A 6089-nucleotide genomic window follows, 5' to 3' on the forward strand; every position below is an offset into this window, starting at 1 on the left:
CTAATTCCTGCATGTATACTCCCTCTTCCTCACCATCACTCCTGTCCTTCACTTCCCCGCCCCTTCTTTTCCTTTCTTCCTTCATGTCTCGTCTAGTCTTAGTTCCTGGTCCTCCGCTTCCCCATTCTGACCATAGTATCTCCTCTTCCTCCCCCTCTGAGCCAGAACTCATCATACTGATTTTTTAGATTTACGTGTTTGTTTTTAAATCCCTCTCTCTTTCTCCCATGTTTGTCACTTTTCTGGCTTCTACAGTCATAGTCAGAGTGGTCTGAGTCAGTTAAGTCAGTCACAGGTTTGGGTTTTCCTGCTTTGTGTCTGCGTCTAAGGGGTAGGTGCTTTTTCATTAAACGGCAGTTTTGTCCTTGTTGCTGCTCCCTCTATTTCTCCCTCTAACTCTTCTCCTAGTATTCCTGACTTCCAATGTTCCCTTTCATACTTTTTCTCTTTCTAATACTGTCTCTCCTTCTCATACTATTTTTTTTCTTCTCCCACTGTCTCTCCTCTTCTGTCTACCTCAGCTGCCATTCCGGCCATATGCAAATCTGCTCTTCGCTCCTCCCTCTTCTCCTATTCCTTCTTTCTCTTATGCCACAACCTACTAGGTCCATTATTTCTGTTTCCCACTACTTCTTCACGTGCTCTGTCCTCCTCTAACTGAAGTATTTTTACCCTATTCTCTGGCTCGCATTCACCCCAACCTTTACAAATCTTTAAATATTCCTTCAAATCTGTCAATCTAGTCTCATGTTTTTTTTTATCCTGACTATGAGTAGGCCTTCCGGAAATGGCCTGTCCTACTACTCGCTGCCAGTATTCATCTCAACATAATCCTGGGCCTGTAAATTACCTTTAATATAGCACATCATATTCCCAAAATGTGTAGTTGCATTTTCATGAGAAACCTCTTAAAATTTGTTTATTTTTACCGTTACTTCCTGTTTTTAGGCTTGTGCTTTTATTTTGATAGAGTGTAACCGGAAAAGAGAAAAAAAGGGACAACTTTACAGGAAATTAAGTGTATTGCAAACGGGTCTATCAAAAGTGCAAAAACTTAAGGAAATGTAAACCGACAAGTTTGTTTAGCACCTGGCTGATAAGGGCACTAGGTTTGTCATCATTTTGTTTTAATGTGGTGCTTAATGCGTTAGCAAAACGGGATGTCCTTGTGTTGCTTTGCATTGTTTTATACAAGTCTATTTTAAGCTATCAGTAACGCTGTTTTGGCGCGATTCAGAGCATCTGTCTTTCTGAAGGAGACAATTATGTCATTACACTGCTTGCTAGTATTTAATAAATACAGCATTATTTTTGTGTACATTAACAATCTTTGGAAGTTGAAGCTGCAAACTGACAGTTATAATATAATTTTTTAAGTTAAATTTGTTTGTTTATTGCACTCTATTCTGAGTTTGTAATTAAGATAAAATAGGTTAAAAGGGATACTTCATGATTGTAAATGACAACTCATTTTCTGTAAAAGGTTAAAAAGACACTATTTTGATATTGTTGAACATGATATTACATAGATGGTAACATATTATTTTTGTTTTATTCCATAGCTCTTACGGTGTGTTTAGGGTGTGTTCATGTTGTGTTCAGAGTCTTCAAGGTGTCAAAAGATTTAATGGAGCAACGGTATCATCTATTTTGCCCAAAAATAAACACTTGTGAACCATCAGTTAAAGAGTCCGACCATCAATCAGCCGGAGACGCAACAGGGCCTGCCATAGTTATTTCAGCTGTTAAAGTACTATTCACAGGTATTTATTTATTCTTTATTCACACACACTCGTTATCCGGTCAGTGGATCTAGTCCCCAGTGATCCTCCCCTCACTCAAGCTTCTACTCTACCGTGATAGAGCGGAGTGAGACAGTAAATCACCAGTTTTAATGACCAAAAGCCGAGATTCACAGCCCCATTATATATGTACCCCCAGATAAGAGAAGACCAGTGGTGAGTTTAATCGTCAGTCTTTTCTGTGATGTCTGCAACAAGCTTCTACTGACAGTGTTTCCCTATCAACGGTTCCAGACCAGGTGTATCCACCATCACAGAAACCTACACACACTTTTATCTGTTTGTGTTCTCTATTATCCTCGAAACCTCCCACACAACAATCCCACAAATAAACACAACTTTTAGGTATTTCTTATAATTTGGTTCCCAGAACCTTAGGTCCCAGACCTACAATTTTCTTTGGTTCCCAGAACCTAGCTCCCAGAGCTACAAGTCGGTGGCTTTCTAGGCTCACCTAGGGGCTATCCCCCTGTGGCGCTTTTAGTCCTTAATGCCTAATGTATATTCGAGGGTCTCTACAGCCTCCAGCCTTTCTGCGTTCCCTGAACGTTTTACTGAGCACCGTTTATGCGCCTAGGACCTGTAGGGATTTAAGATCCCAACACTCCTTTACCTTTTATTCTTATACAGATTCCAAATCAGTTTACCAGGCCTTTCTTTCAAATCGTCAGTCCACCGGCTAAATTTGGATCAATTTAACCTTTAGGAAACATACTGACTTTCTCCACCAATTTAGATTATAGGCCAAATCACAGTCTTTACTTCTTAAGAAGAATAGGTGACTGCTTACCTTTCTTAGTGGTGGGCGCCCTTGTGGAGAAGTTCAGTCGGTCCCAGGAGGTTCCCAGTGACTCTGCTTGGTCACCGGTCCAACCTCTGCAGCTCCTTTTAGCTGAGCCTCCTTGTTAGAATCACGTCCGGGGTCACCAAGTTTCTCTGTAGGAATTTTACACACAATACTTGAGTCAAATCAGAAGGACCTCACAGAGTATATATTGCGTAACTCAAATTCTACAGGAGGCTTTCTGGAGTCAGCAGAGTCGTTGGCAGTTTAGTGCGCCAGCAGGCATTTATTAGCAGGAGGACATCGGAAGAAACAGACGTCTGGAGAAATGTTCTATTCTCTATCTAGAGTAACTGTGTGCAACACAGTACCCGTGATCAGAGGCAAGAAGTTCTGATATCTATTCTAAAAACTCCAGCATTTATGCTTGTTACAAAGGCGTGGTTATGTGTCCGCTTGTGCGTGCATATGTTTATTTCAGAAGCAGCCGCTGCTCCAGCCTCCATCTTCCTCCCTGCGTGTCGGAGTATCATCTGTTTGGCATGACTCGTCTTCTTTATCTGTGAAAAAAGCACAGCAAGGACAGTAACTCTCTAATCTCAACTAGTTTGCCAGGTGCGTTTGTGCAAGCTGGCTATTTCATTGTCTTTGTGACCTTGACTGACTGCCAAAGTTTGTGTGCTTTTGGAGAAAGCAGAAAAGCTTGAGCCTGGTCAAATAATAGCAGAGGCACATACTATCACATTCTTAAATGATTATACTTATTGCGTCTTATTATCACACTCTCAATCATTACTAATGGTGAAGTGGGCTGCCTGCCCAGGAGTAAAAAGGGATCTCCCTGAACTTTCGGCTCCAAGGCCGTAACGTAATTTCATTTAACTCTCCTACCTGTGGCGGTACTGTGCCCCGGGGTGACGGATCCACAGCACAGACAGCACAGGCTGCGACATGATGGCTGTGTGAGAGTCCTGTCTCCCCACGCTCTCAAAGCTGAGGGAGAACGTCTCTGGCCTGAAGGCTGACCTCATGGAGAAGAACAAAATCCTCCTGGAATTTTCCAACGTCGCCTCAACTCAGGCGAAGTTCCTCGCCCATCTTAAGGCTTCCGGCGCTGGTGACCGTACCATGACGGCTGCCGACAACACCACCCTGCCATGGACTGGCTCCATCACCACCGGAACTTCGGCACCAACACTCACCGAGTCCCGCTGGCAGCAACAGGGTGCCAGGCCCAAGTCATCGGCACCCTCCTCCTCCTGCCTTCTCCCCGCTGAGTGGCAGTGCTCCACCAGGGAGAACGGAGCGGCGGCCCCGGGCCTGGTGAGCTCAACTCCACTCAAGCCGAGGGAACCCTGGTCGAGGGTGAACAGGGACACTGGGGCTCGCCGATCTCTCCCCCCTCCGCCTCCGGATCTACCACTGGATAACAGGTTTGACGTCCTAAGCCTGCAGGAGTTTCCCCCGCTCGGTGCGCGCTCCAGCTCGTCTCCGGCATCCGCCCACAGAGTCAGTCGTGGCTCTTGCCGACGAAGGAGCCGGGGTCCGCTCACCCAAACCAACCCCCCTGCTCCGCCCCGGTTAGGAGCAGCCGCGAGGCAGCGCATTCCCCCTCCCCTGCTGGTTGTCAGAACCTCGATGATCAGGCACGTGAGGGTGCGCTGCGGCCAGACTTTCTGCTACCCTGGAGCCCGCGTCAGGGACGTTGAGTGCTCCGCCCTCCAGCTGTGTTCACAACACAGGTCGGCCTCCACGCTGGTGCTGCAAGCCGGCACCAACGACTTAAAGAAACGCCAGTCCGAGGTCCTCAAGCAGAACTTCAGGTCCATGGTGGACCGCCTGCTAAACACAGGGAAGCGTGTGATCATCTCCGGCCCGCTTCCCCCGCCCCGTTTTGGTGACGTCATGTACAGCCGCCTCCGCCAGCTTCACCTGTGGCTTAAAGGACACTGCCTGGGGAAGGGCATTCCATTCGTGGACAACTTCACGACTTTTTTTAGAAGACCCAAGCTTTTTAGATGCGACGGCCTGCACCCTAACCAAGAAGGGTCAAGACTTTTGTCTGCAAACATTGACCTGACTATCAGGTCCTGCACCTCCACCACCTCCTGACAAAAACCCAGTGTTGGGATCAGGATGCAGAGTCAGAGTTTAATTCACCTCTCTGCGCTGCCCTTACCGCAAGCACACAGCAAGCATAGCTGCAGTCTTACACAACTCTCCGCGAGCTCTGTGGATCACTTTACAGCTCAGTATCCAATACAAACGCTGTGTGCCCCACGATCATCTACATTAATTAAATCAAAAATGAACAGAAGAGGAGCTATACAGAAAAACTTGATGCAAATCAACACCAAATCTGCGATAATGCAACAAAATCAGAGAATAAAATGTGGACTTTTAAACATCAGATCTCTGTCATCTAAAGCTGTATTAATAAATGATCTGATATCAGATAACCATATTGATGTTCTCTGTCTGACTGAAACCTGGCTGCGTCCCGAAGAATATGTTAGCCTAAATGAATCCACTCCTCCCAGTCATATTAATACTCATATTCCTCGAGGCAGTGGACGAGGAGGAGGCGTTGCAGCTATTTATGACTCAGGCCTATTAATCAACCCTAAACCTAAACTAAATTATAATTTATTTGAAAGTCTTGTTCTTAGTCTTTCACATTCAACCTGGAAAACTGTGCAGCCGATTATACTTGTTCAATTCAATTCAATTCAATTCAATTCAATTCAATTTTATTTATAGTGTCAAATCATAACAAAAGTTATCTCAGGACACTTTACAGAGTAGGTAAAGACCACACTCAATGACTTATTTATGATTTACATAGACCCAACAATTCCTCTGTAGAGTACAGTGGCAACGAAAACCTTCCCTATAACAGGCAGGAACGTCAGACAGACCCAGCTCTGTGGAGGACGGCCATCTGTCTTGACCGGTTGGGGAGGAAGAAAAGGAGAGAGAAAGAGAGAAAAGACACACAGATGGACAGAGAGAGACAGACAGACACACTTCCAGAGATGCAAGCAAAGCCTAACAGTAACTATAATATTTATAGTAATGTGAATATGACGTATATGTTAAGGCAGTTAATACAACAGAATAGTAGAAACAAGCACAGCTAAGGTGACAGAATATGAAAATGATAATAATTATGGTGGCAAACATGATCAATGATGAGTAGTGGCAATAGCAGCTACGATACAGCTACAAATTCTATAGTTTATTAAACTAGTGATAGTATATATGAGTAACAGTGACAATAGCAGCAGGAAGCGTCATGTAGGACCACGGCAGCAAGCACCACCACGATCAGCAGAGACCTGCGAGACGACAAAGCACAAACAGCTCCGGGGAAGAAGCTGAATCAGTAACATGCATTGATGGGACATGAATCATTCAGACAGAGAGGAGAGAAGCTCAGAGTATCAGGAAAAGTATTATCCCCCGGCAGACTAGGCCTATAGCAGCATAATTAAGCAGAATAA

Source organism: Echiichthys vipera, assembly GCF_963691815.1.
Source record: "Echiichthys vipera genome assembly, chromosome: Y".
Taxonomy (NCBI): Eukaryota; Metazoa; Chordata; class Actinopteri; order Perciformes; family Trachinidae; genus Echiichthys; species Echiichthys vipera.